This window comes from Schistocerca gregaria, chromosome X, assembly GCF_023897955.1.
Source record: "Schistocerca gregaria isolate iqSchGreg1 chromosome X, iqSchGreg1.2, whole genome shotgun sequence".
NCBI lineage: Eukaryota > Metazoa > Arthropoda > Insecta > Orthoptera > Acrididae > Schistocerca > Schistocerca gregaria.
The window spans coordinates 168,359,790-168,372,696 of NC_064931.1; the positions used below are offsets into that span (position 1 = coordinate 168,359,790).

General features: G+C 44.2%; 1 protein-coding gene and 1 pseudogene across 1 annotated transcript in view; both read right to left on the reverse strand.

Annotated features, from left to right (window-relative positions):
* LOC126298982 (lysosomal acid phosphatase-like) overlaps positions 1-12,907 on the reverse strand; it is a 725,001-nt gene that overhangs the window by 334,273 nt on the left and 377,821 nt on the right. The window lies entirely within an intron of this gene.
* Positions 10,492-10,608, reverse strand: LOC126299947 (5S ribosomal RNA; annotated as a pseudogene).

Here is a 12,907-nt window from a genome sequence, read left to right on the forward strand (position 1 = left end):
TTAACCCCAAAACGTGTCATTGAAATAGTTGTGACTCTTCGAATTCTCATTTGTGGAGACAGCTTCGTTACTCTTGTCTCTGCCTCTCCCACATTAGGCGGTGAGAAGGATACAGAGAATCAATTCTCCGATCAGCTGATCGTCAAGATACCAACTGCCAATAAACTCTTGTTACTAGGCGACTTCAGTTCTTGAGTGGGAAGAGGGAATAGTTTTTGGGGTAACAATGGATAATCAAGGTGTCAGAAACTGTACAGCAAATGGGCTGCTACTTACAGGTCTCTTAGATGAGCGTGAGTTTTGCATCATCTACATGCATTTCCGCTTACCTAATCGTTATAAGACAACGTGGATTCATCCACGCTCCAAACACTTGCATCTCAGTGATTATGTCAGCACTGTCCAGCATGACAAGAAAGTCGTCCTGACCACAAAAAAACAACTCGAAACATCGATGATTGCTGGACCGATCATAAACTGCTGGTTATCCATCTGACGATCCTTGTACGTCGTAAACAATGATCCTCCTCCTTAAATCCTTCGCGGAGAAAATTCAACATCAGCGTCCTCCAGAATGAAACGGTTCGTTCTCCCTTGCAAGACACACATTTGGAACGACTTAGCAATACCCTAGTTAACACAAAAGATGTTGAACAGGAATGGTCTATTTAAACAAAAAAATCAAAAAGGCTGCAGAGGTAATCAACGTTTGGTGCGAAGTAGACAAATAACTGATTTTATGACAAAAATGAAGTGATTAAAAGTCTCATAAGAGTGGGATATATTCCTATGTATTGCTCGAGATCCATCCTACTTGGAAAAGAAAACACACTTTCAAGAGATCAAGCAGAAATGTCAGAGTGAAATAAGAACAATAAAGAACCATTGGTGACAATAAAAAGCAAAGATACTTCAAAGTCTGTCAGATGTCGGGGACTTGCCAAGTTTTTTGCTGGAATAAAAAAAAATTGGGCCTGTTCGTTTATCATCAGGAATCCTGAAGGCCGCCGACACCATGACAATCCTCGCTGACAATCACAGGACATCTTAAACCGGTGGAAACAGCTTCACGACTCACTTTTAAACCGTAGTTCTACTGCTGCTGCCGACTTTCTCGGACATGTCCCACAACATCCAGTACAACCTTGTATAGCAGTCACACCGATATTTCATGAACTCAACAAGGCTCGAGATAGTATAAAACCGACAAAGACGCCTAAACGTGACAGCATCCCTCTGGAGACCTTTCAAAATGGTGGCTTTCCTCTAAAAAACAGACTATTCTCCCTGTTTCTTCTAATGTGAGAAACCCGTGAGGCACCAGCTGACGTAAAAAACTCCACACTTGCCAAGATTTTTAAAACAGGCGACGGAACCAAAAGTGACAATTACCCTGACATATCCTTGGCCTCCGTAACTGGTAAAATAATTTCTTAATTTTGTCGAATCACCTCCAGACTCTTTCTGAGACAGTACTTCCCTGCTCTTAGTACGGATTTCGCCTCTCCAAAGGATCAACTTATATGTCAGCTGCATGAGAGGTGCTAGGCATAACGTAAGCCTTTACTAGTTGTGCTCTATGATCTAGACAAGGCCTTTGATACAATGCCAGAGAAGCATCGTGGAAGGTCTTCAAACGTTTCGGCTGCCCTGAAGACTTTAGTCAAATGACTCAAGCTTTCCATGATGACATGTCTGAGCTACGCTTTGCGAGACTTCGCCTGTAAGCAACGTAGGAGAAAAACTTAAATACAGTTTTGACCCAGGGCTATTCAATTAGTCCAGACTGCACTCTAAAAGGTTCACATGTCTCACTTAGGTAACTAAACTGCAGTACGCTGACGACAATGTTTCTCCACCTCACACCCCCACAGAGCCGCAACTGTCTGTAAATTGTTTCGGTATCGCATATAAACGGTTTAGCCTGACCATCAGCATACAAAAAACAAAGATTTAGCAGAGCCAGCTCCTGGAACGGCCTTTCCGGATTTTAGTATCTCTATTCCCAGCACACCTTTGGAACAGATAGAGCACTTGCTCTACCTAAGAAGTATATTATCAACTAATTGCTCATCGGAAAAGAACGTGAAGAGCAGACTGCATGCCGCACATGTTACTTTTGGACGTTTCCCACATAGGGTATCCCTGAATAAAGATCTTACACTATCGACAAAACTGATTGTGTATCGAGCAGTTGTTCTTTCTACCCGGCCCTATGGTTAGATACATCATTAACATAAAATGAAATGACTCCGTATCAGACACTATGGTTCTCGAGAAGGACAAGATGTATAAAATAGGAGCCACCGTTACCGGATGGATAGATTGGTCATGTCCAATGGATGAAAAACAGACTTCAAATGCGAACATTTTAGGTTAGGCTTTACCGTGACTGTTATTGACATTAAATGAACCAATAAGTTTACTGTTACTAGTCACTGTTTGTCTCCACGATGCGTTTCAAAGGTTTAAACCTCCATCATTAGGTGGTTAGTATAACATTCGAATGTGTGTTGTGTTACAATATTTTGGAGGAACATGTGGCTCTGTCTACTGGAGAAGAAAATGATTATTTCTGAACATGATATTGGGTTTCTTTTGACAAAAAAGCTAAACGTATATCTAATGGTAAAAACAAAGTAAGTAAAACAGAGTACCTACAGTGGTAACAGGTTCTTCTCATTGTCGTAACACATCACATGTATAAACATATTTTGTAAACAAATATGGCGTCTGGAAACTATTAGGTTCAAAAAATGGTTCCAATGGCTGAGCACTATGGGACTTAATTTCTGAGGTCATCAGTCCCCTATAACTTACAACTACTTAAACCTAACTAATCTAACGACATAACACGCATCCATGCTCGAGGCAGGATTCGAACCTGCGACCGTAGCGGCCGCGTGGTTCCAGACTGTAGCGCTTAGAACCGATCGGCCACCACAGCCGGCGAAACGTTTTGGTGCAAGGATCGTATAGCAGACGAGAAAACATTATCACAAAGCTCAAGGAATATACAATGCAGAAGAGAAAACATTATCACTAAGTACGAAGAATATACACACATGAAAAGAAGTTTTGTATCATACCTGTTCCCAGAACTCTTGAAGATAGGCGTTGACTATGGATATTCTGTCATGGACACAGTACCTTTGGCTGATCAGAAACGTCACTAAAAGACACCCAAAGATGTAAACAACCATGAACGAGCAGCGCCTATTAGACGGAGGAGGTCCAACAGCCGATCAGTTCCAGTCATTCCACCAGGAAGGAGGTACACGGCTCGTGTTGTCTGTACTTCAGCCATGCCTAGACGGTCAATACCGCAATTCGATCGCGTCTGCATTGTTACTTCGTGCCAGTAAGGGCTCTCAACAAGGGAAGTGTCCAGATGTCTCGGAGTTAACCACAGCGATGTTAATCGGACATGAAGGAGATACAGAGAGACAGGAACTGTCGATGACATGCCTCGCTCAGGCCGCCCATGGGCTACTACTGCAGTGGATGACCACTACCTTAGGATTATGGCTCGGAGGAACCCCGACACCAACGCCGTCGTGTTGAATAATGCATTTCGTGCAGCCACAGGACGTCGTGTTGCGACTCAAATTATACGCAATAGGCTGCATCTGCATGAAGGGCAACTTCACTCTCGACGTCCATGGCGAGGTCCATCTTTGCAACCATGACATGCAGTGCGGTACAGATGGACCCAACAACATACCAAATACTGTATATCGCTCAGGATTGACATCACGTTCGTCACCGATGAGTGTCGCATATGCATTCAACCAGACAATCGTCGGAGACGTGTTTGGAGACAACCCTGTCTGGTTGAACGCCTTACACACACTGTCCAGCGAGGGCAGCAAGGTGGAGGTTCGGGCCGACGTACGCCGCTGGTGGTCATGGAAGGCGCCGTAACGGCTGTACGATACGTGAATGCCATCCTCCGACCGACAGCCCAACGATATCGGCAGCATATTGCGCTGGCATTCGTCTTCATGGACGACAATTCTCGCCCCCATCGCGCACATATTGTGAAAGGTTTCCTTCAGGATAACGACATCACTTGAATAGAGTGGCCAGCGTGTTTTCTAGTCATGACCCCTATCGAACATGCCTGGGATAGATTGAAAAGTGCTTTTTATGGACGACGTGACCCACCAACCACTCCGGGGGATCTACGCCGTATCGCCGTTGAGGAGTCGGACAATCTGGGCCAACAGTACCTTGATGAACTTGTGGCTAGTATGCCAGACGAATACAAGCATGCATCAATGCTAGAGGAAGTGCTATGGGTATTACAGACACCGGTGTCTACAGTAATCTGAGCCACCACCTCTGAAGGTCTCACTGCATGATAGTACAATGTGCAATGTGTGGTTTTCATGAGCAATAAAAAGGGCGGAAATGATGTTTATGTTGGCCTCCGTTCAAGTTTTCTGTACAGGTTCCGGAACTCTCGGAACCGAGGTGATACAAAACTTTTTTGATGTGTTTTCATCGTAACAACATTATTTCAGAACAAATTTTTAAAGGATTCTGGAGATGTTTGTTTTGAGGTGTCGATTGCATGCGTTGGAATAAATATTTCTGGTGACACATAAACCCTATTTTTGAGAAGTTAATATAGCTTAAACTTCATACTTGTTTATATAATCAGGTGGCATGTTACACACTTTAAGTACAATAATAATGTTGGCTACAGTGGTAAAATTCTACATTAATGACAATTTTTTTGGTATTAGCAGTTACGCTGGTAGCAGAGGGAGAGTAGAGAGAGAGGGAGGGAGAGGATGGAACGTGTGATTGTATGAGACCGAACTTTACAAAGCAGGGGGTCTTAAGATTTTATCTGTTACATATAATAACTTGCTAAAGGTTGCGGTACTGCATTAGTTAATGCCTTAAAATATGCAGATAGATGTACAAATTTTGCCAGTAGTTGACGTACATATAGTTTCAAGCTGATAGGGGTCACAAGAAAAGCTGGGATTACTGAAGAAATACTAGATTTATTGTATCACAGAAACAACTATAAGAAGGGAAATACAAAAAAAGCAAAATGCAGGTCAGAACAATACTGAATGTGATTGTGACAGAAGTTACAGGGGACGAAGAAGAATGGATGAAGGAAATTAGGCGAAGTTCAAGAACGATGTACTGGAGTAAGAACAGATAAAGCATATAACGCGATAAAGCCACTGCAGTACATACTTAAACAAGTGGTACCACGATAAAAGATACGAACGGACAGATACTTATTGACAGAAAATATAAGAGATACCGCTGGAAGGTAGGTGTTGAAGACTTGTACTCCGATGAGGAAGTGTTGGAAATTACAACCATTTCTATCCTGAATATGTGGTGGGAAAAAAAATGGTTCAAATGGCTCTGAGCACTATGAGACTTAAAATCTATGGTCACCAGTCCCCTAGTACTTAGAACTACTTAAACCTAACTAACCTAAGGGCATCACACACATCCATCCCCGAGGCAGGATTTGAACCTGCAACCGTAGCAGTCGTGCGGCACCTGACTGAGCGACTAGAACCGCTAGACCACCGCGGCCGGCCCATATGGTGGAAGAAGATAATTAACGACCGATAATCACACGAAAAAAATTGATCCAGCACTTCAGCTGTTAAAGAACAAGAACGCAACAGGAATATACAACATCCCAACAGCACTGCTGAAGAGATCAGGAGAAAAAAGTGAAACAAAAACTGTACAACGTCATTGTAAGAAGCTATTACAATGGATAATTACAGGAAGACTTTTACCGAAAATAGGACAGTCACTTTACCGAAGGAAGGAAATGTTAGTGAATGTTCCGACTATAGAAAACTAATACTGCTGTTGCACGCAGAAAAATATTGCTCAATGTAATTAAGAACGGAATTAAAAAGAACACTGAATTGAAATTTCTCGGGTTTCCAGCCACGTCAAGTAATTAAAATGACACGATCTTTCCGCCAAGCACTTCTTGGTTATTGTCAAGTGGTATGACTGTCAGCGAGATGCTGGTACGCCCCTTACAAAGGGCCGGGCGTTGTGACCGAGCGGTTCTAGGCACTTCAGCCCGGAACCGCGCTGCTGCTAAAGTCACAGGTTCGAATCCTGTCTCGGGCGTGGATGTGTGTGATGTCCTTAGGTTAGTTAGGTTTAAGTAGTTCTAAGTCTAGAGGACTGATGACCTCAGAGGTTAAGTCCCGTAGTGCTTAGAGCCTTTTGAACCATTTTAACCTTATACAGGGTGGTTCGGGAGGAAAGGTCAATATTTTAAACAGTGATTGTATAAGCAATTGCAATGTTCAAATGTGGGTGAAATATTATGGAACTTAAATGCTAAGGCCATCAGTCCCTAAGCTTACCCACTACTTAATCGAAATTATCCTAAGGACACACACACACACACACACACACACACACACACACACACACACACACACACACACACACGCGCGCGCGCCCGCCCCGTGGGAGGACTCGAACCTCCGCCGGGACCTGCCGCACTGTAATTAACTCTGAACAAAAAATGTTACGCGAACATAGGTCCACAAATGCTTCGTTAGGGAGGTATGGGTATTGAAAGGAACTTTGATTCTGCAAAATTGATGTGCACAGCGTGAACGTATACGCAATACAATTGGACCGTAACTTGATTTTCTTGCGGACAATGCAAGTGTACATGCCATGTTTACACTATGCAACCTCCCATGTACTATGGTCATGTGACGTACGTAGTACATAGTACAATTACCCGGTGTTTACGCAGTTGTGCCGTGTAAGCCGCATTGAGTAGTGTACTGGCGACGGATCGGTTAGCTGTGTAGCGCGTGGTGTTAACTGTTTTGGTACAAGCGCTGCTAACAATTCCACACGTCCACAGTATTGAGAAATACGCAGATATGATGTATGTTTATGGCTTCTGCGACGGTAGTGCTACCGCTGCAAGAGAAGAATACCACAGGCACTTTCCGACTCGAAGCGTACCTGATAGCAGAGTGTTTATCAAAGTGTTTATCACTTTTCGTGTAACAGGCTCTCTTCCAAGTAGACATTTTTCGTACGGTACGGTACGAGCAAACGAAGAATCTCCCTGCGAATGAATGTCCCACAGACACGTGTATGGTAGACATTACATGCGGAAAACCTGTATCCATTTCACATACTGCGTGTCCAAAATCTCCACGTTGGCGACAGTGCCCAACGACTTCAGTTCTGTCACTAGGTAATTGAGAATAGTCATTTGCTTCCACGCATACTATTCACTGACGAAGCCCAGTTTTCATTACATGGAATGAACAACACACGCAATAATCATCGATGGTCACGGGAAAAGGCGTGGATGCAATTCACAAGTTCTTTAGGCCATAAATATTTGGTGCGGCATGATCGATAATCTGTTAGTAGGTCAGTTCATTATCAATCATCTATTGACGGGAGAGAGGTACTGCATTTTTGGAAAATTCATTTGTAGAGCTATTGGAAGACGTTCATTTAGCCAAGCGAACTGGAATGTACTTTCAACACGACGGTGCCCCTCCACATGTTACCTTATGTGTTAGGGACTATCTCAACCCCACCTACCCTAATCGCTGGACTGGCCGTGGCGGTGCTATTAACTGGCCTCCAAGACCATCTGACCTTACACCTTTAGATTTCTGTTTATGGGGTTCGATTGCATCAGAGGTGCACAAAGTGAAGATAAATACACGAGATGAACTGCTTCGTCGCATCATGGAAGCTGCTGAATAGATTAGGAACCAACCACAGGCAATTGAACATGCAACTCAACATGTTACTGCTAGAGCGCAAAAGTGCATTGACGTTCATGCTGGGATATTCGAGCCTGTTGTGTGAACGGTACATTTGTACGGTCGCAGGTTCGAATCCTGCCACGGGCATGGATGTGTGTGATGTCCTTAGGTTAGTTAGGTTTAAGTAGTTCTAAGTTCTAGGGGGCTGATGACCACAGATGTTAAGTCCCATAGTGCTCAGAGCCATTTGAACCATTTTTGTAACAGTTTCCATTTCTATCAGCACACGTCGTGAGGATGACTTGTACTGTTCATCTGAAAACTTCTTGCTGCAGGCGGATGAACTGCTCCAAGGGTGGTGTGCATTGCTTGCATATCTGAAAGCGTCTGTGTGCTTAGATTCTAGGGAAACAGAGATTCAAAATATAGTAAATGCAGATATGGCTTATCGGGAGTGCATCGCCCGTTGTAGATGACATACAGATTAGTTATTGGTCACCTAGAATTTGGTTTTATAACTGATTTCGGCCCACAGAATCGAACATCATCTGTCAATCGTTTCCCACAGACGCTCGCATTTGACGGGCGAATCCGGGCATAAAATCTGGTTGCGTGCGTCCTGCAGCTGTTTTATTTGCATATTAGGGAATTAAAGCACAAGACTTTTGAAACAAATTTTTTTGTTAAATCAGTATATATATATTCCGTTCGAACGTGCAATTCTATGAAATCAAATTCTGTTGCTGGGTGAAACTTCAGTATCATTTTGTTCCGCCCCAATCGTTGCAACACGCGTATGTCCTCCTTGAAATACTGTCCACAACGTGCCCAGATGTTACTGCTGAACAATGTCCCATTCTTTGACGCTTTTCTGACGGTATTCAGTATGAGAGGAAGCTTCTTGCGAAGACACGCTGCGAGTTTCGAATGGCGTCCTTCAAATTACCCTCGACAGCGATGAGTGGCTTCAGATATCTGTACATTTTACCGCCCAAAACACGACTGAGCCACCTCCTTGCTGAACCTGAGGTACAGGCATTGATACCTGTCCACCTCCACAGTCTCCGCTTACGATCATCAGGCGCCAGACAAATTCTGCTCTGGTCGGTCAAGAGAACTCGACGCCACTATTCCAGTTTTCATTCGAGATGTTCTTTCGCCCAACTACTTCGTGTATCACGGTGTTGGGGTGCTTGTACTATTTCTCATAAACGACGTTTAGGAGCAAATTAGATTGTGTGGAGACGATTTCGTGTTTGAGTCGCAATTTGTACGTAGTGGTTTGCATGATCACTAAGAGGCAGAATTTTAGTAATTTGAGTCTCAAGGTAGTGGTGTAACTATAGAGTGACGTAGACGCGATGAACACCAGTTTATGACCATCTGCCTTCCGTGAAATGGAAATGAGCGCATGGAATTAAGCGTGATTCAATCCTTCGAGGCACGTTGACAAACCGAACAGTGTTCACAAGCTGCGTTGTCCCACAGCTACTGAGAAAGCTACCTTACCTCTACCTCAGTGACACTAGTGCATGTACATTGTGCTTTCCTAGAGTTAAGACAGCACTTAGTTTCCTCTGTGAAAAAAATACAAACTATGAAAATCGTTATGTTGATTCAGAACGGTCTTTGTGTATTTTATTGGGACCATCTTCTAGGGCAGCCATGGGACAGGAAATGGAGTAACGTAATCTACCACGCGCGGCTGGAATAGTTTGTAGTGCCACTGTTGGTCATGTGTTCTGCTGATTCTTATCCGATTTTATCCTTAGATGCGTAGGAAGTAGATAACACCACAGAAATCGCCACTAGTTCAAATAGCTTTGAGCACTATGGGACTTAACATCTGAGGTTATCAGTCCCCTAGAACTTAGAACTACTTAAACGTAACTAACCTAAGGACATCACACACATCCATGCCCGAAGCAGTATTCGAACCTGCAACCGTAACGGTCGCGCGGTTCCAGACTGAAGCGGCTACAAGCGCTCGGCCACAAAGGCCGGCAGTGTCATTTTTTTTCATTCACTGCATTGTATTACAACAGCCTTAATCTTTTTGCAAATTACATGCTACAAACACGAACCGCATTTTAAAATGACCGTCTCTTTAACGCGCTGTCGGAATACATGTTAATTCCGTCTGACATTTATAACAAAGCATCTGATCCGTGCTAGTTGCTCACGTTCGTGAGTTGTCAGTATTGAAAGTCGAATAATAAAATATGCTCCCTCTCACGTCTATCAGTCCTACAGTGACCGCGCAACCGACAAACTTTACTTAGCTCACTTGCAAATTCACCAACATCAGTTAAAATTAAGCACATCTTAAAATATTACTGTTTCTTTAAGGATTTTGTTTGTAACTAAGCCAGAAAAATACTCTTAAGACGCTCTTATCTTTAGTTTACGTTTTTTGATTCGGCTGTTAGTTGGTTGATGCATGTGGGCTTCACGAATCCTTGGTCTAAACACTTGTATTCAGAAAGATTTAAGTAAAAGGTATGTCTCCTTCCAACAAACAAAAAGCACTCCGCCATCAGGCCACATGTGGCCCACCGGGACATCCGACCGCCGTGTCATCCCCACTGAGGTTGCAAATAGGAGGGGCATGTGGTCAGCACACCGCCCTCCCAGTCGTTATGATGGTTTTCTTTGACCGGAGCCGCAACTATTCGGTCGAGTAGCTCCTCAATTGGCATCATGAGGCTGCGTGCACCCTGAAAAATGGCAACAGCGCATGGCGGCCCGGATGGTCACCCATCCAAGTGCGGCCACGCCCGACAGCGCTTAACTTCGGTGATCTGACGGGAACCGGTGTATCCACTACGGCCAGTCCGTTGCCACTGATTGCTTCCGACAGGTGCTACTTAAATAGATTGATGACCAGCTGGGTAGCGGTCGCCCGGTTCCAGACTGTCGCCACTAGTGACACAAACTCAAAGTAGAAAACTCGTTTACAAAATTGAAACAGAAAGGTCTTACTATATTTTTTCAGCCGGCTTAAGTCTTGAACGTTAGTTAATCGTATTATTGGCATTACTCTAACTTGCGGTATGGATGCATTGCTGAATATGGCAATGCTTCATATTACACATTTCAGATCAAAATTATACTTAAACACCCATGGTATGTGGTACCGACATCTAGATGCCACGAGAGGAGGACTAACCATCATAAACTCTAAGAAAATGGGAGAGAAGTCGCTGGAAGTAAGATAGTTCATGTTCTAACAAACAAATGATTACTATTTCAAAAAGTGGGACGATTTATTCAAGAGAAAGAGCTTCAGAAACCGAGCAAATCAGTAATGTGTTGGTCCACATCTGGGCCTTAAGCAAGCAGTTACTCGTCTTGGCATTGACTGATAGAACTGTTGGATGTCCTGAAGGATATCATCCCATATTATGTCCAATTGGTGCGTTAGAGGGCCAAACTTCCGAGCTGGTTGGAAGGCCTTGCCCGTAATGCCCCCAACTTTCTTAATTGTGGAGAGATGTGGCGACCTTGCTGGCAATGGTAAGGTTTGGCATGCATGAATCAGGGCAGTGGAACCTCCCACCGTGTGTGGATGGGCATTAGCTTGCTGAATAGTAAGCCCAGGATTGTTTGCCATGAAGGGCAACAAAATAGGGCACACTATATCGTCGACGGACCGCTGTGCTGTAAGAGTGGTGCAGGTAACAACCGACGATGTCATGCTGTGAAAAGAATGGCACACCAGAGCGTCACTCATCGTTGTCGGACAGCACGGGGGGTGAAAGTGTCTTTGGTATCTCACATCCGTCCGTGTCGTCTCGAGACATGTCTTCGGCATGTAATCTCATTGAATGAGTGGAATTGCCTTCAGTGATGAGTCCCGCTTCGAACTGAGCCTTGATGAGCCCAGGCAGCAGTGGGATACCGATATGACTGTCACCTTCCTAACAGCCCGATAACCAGGAACGATGGTCTGGAGTCCTTTCCTTTTCATAGCAGGACTCCTTCATTTCTCACCGTGGCACTCTGACGGCATAGCGGTAAGTAGACGGTTTTCTACGCCACGTTTTGATGCCCGTCGTGCAAGTGATCCTGGGCTTACATTTCAGCAAGCTAACACGGCGAGAGTTTCTCCTGCTGGTGTTAATACTTGGCAAACCCTGCCGACTCCTGTCCCACTCTTATAATTCCTTCATGGGCTGTCGTTTCTGTCTAAGAGTGTAAAAGGAGGCAAGGAGTATTGTATTGTCTGTTGAAAAGCACTGACTGCAGAATGGATTGGTCTGGAGAGCTCAGTGACTTCGAACATCGACTATTCATTGAATGTCACCTGAGTAACAAATCAATCAGGGACACTTGATCCCTGTTAAACCTGTCCAAGTCGATTGACTGTGAAGTAGAAACTTGAAGGAACAACCACAACTAAACCAAGACCAGACAGACCTAATGCACTGGCGCAAGTGATCGTTAAGCATTATGGAAGGTAGTTGTAAAAAAACGCATGCAGTCAGCATGAGGGACCACTCGTCAGTTGCAAAAAGGTACAACCAGTCCAACTGGCTCAATGACTTTGTGTTGAAAGTTAAAACGAGTGGGGTACAATAGTCAGGCATATTCTCATAAGCCACTCAATCCTGCAATCAATGCCAACGGGTGTTTGAATGTTACGAGTGCTGCCACTGGACAATGGATGGCGGGAATTCTGTAATAGCTCTCATGAATCACGCTGTATGTGACATTCCGATGAGAGGGTCTGGGTTCGCGAATGTCCACAGAAAGTTACCTGCCAACATGTGTAGTGCGATCAGTGAAATACGGAGGTTGTGGTGTTATGGTGTGGGGCTGTTTTTCGTGGTTATGGGATTGGTCTCCTTATTGGGCCTAAGGAAACCGTAAATGCGGAAGGATATGAGCACATTTAACAGCAATGCGTACTGCCTATAGTATTGGAACCGTTCCGAGACGATGATTATTGGTGTCAGCATGACAATGCACCGTCATAAAGCAGCATCTGTGAGGCGATGGTTCGTGGACAACACCCTTCCTGAAATGGACTCTGCTGCTAAGTCAATGGAACACCAATGGAATGAGTTAAAACGTTGACTTTGCTCCAGGCCCCATTGCCCGGCATCACTACCTTCTCTAGTTTTGGACCTTTCGGAAGA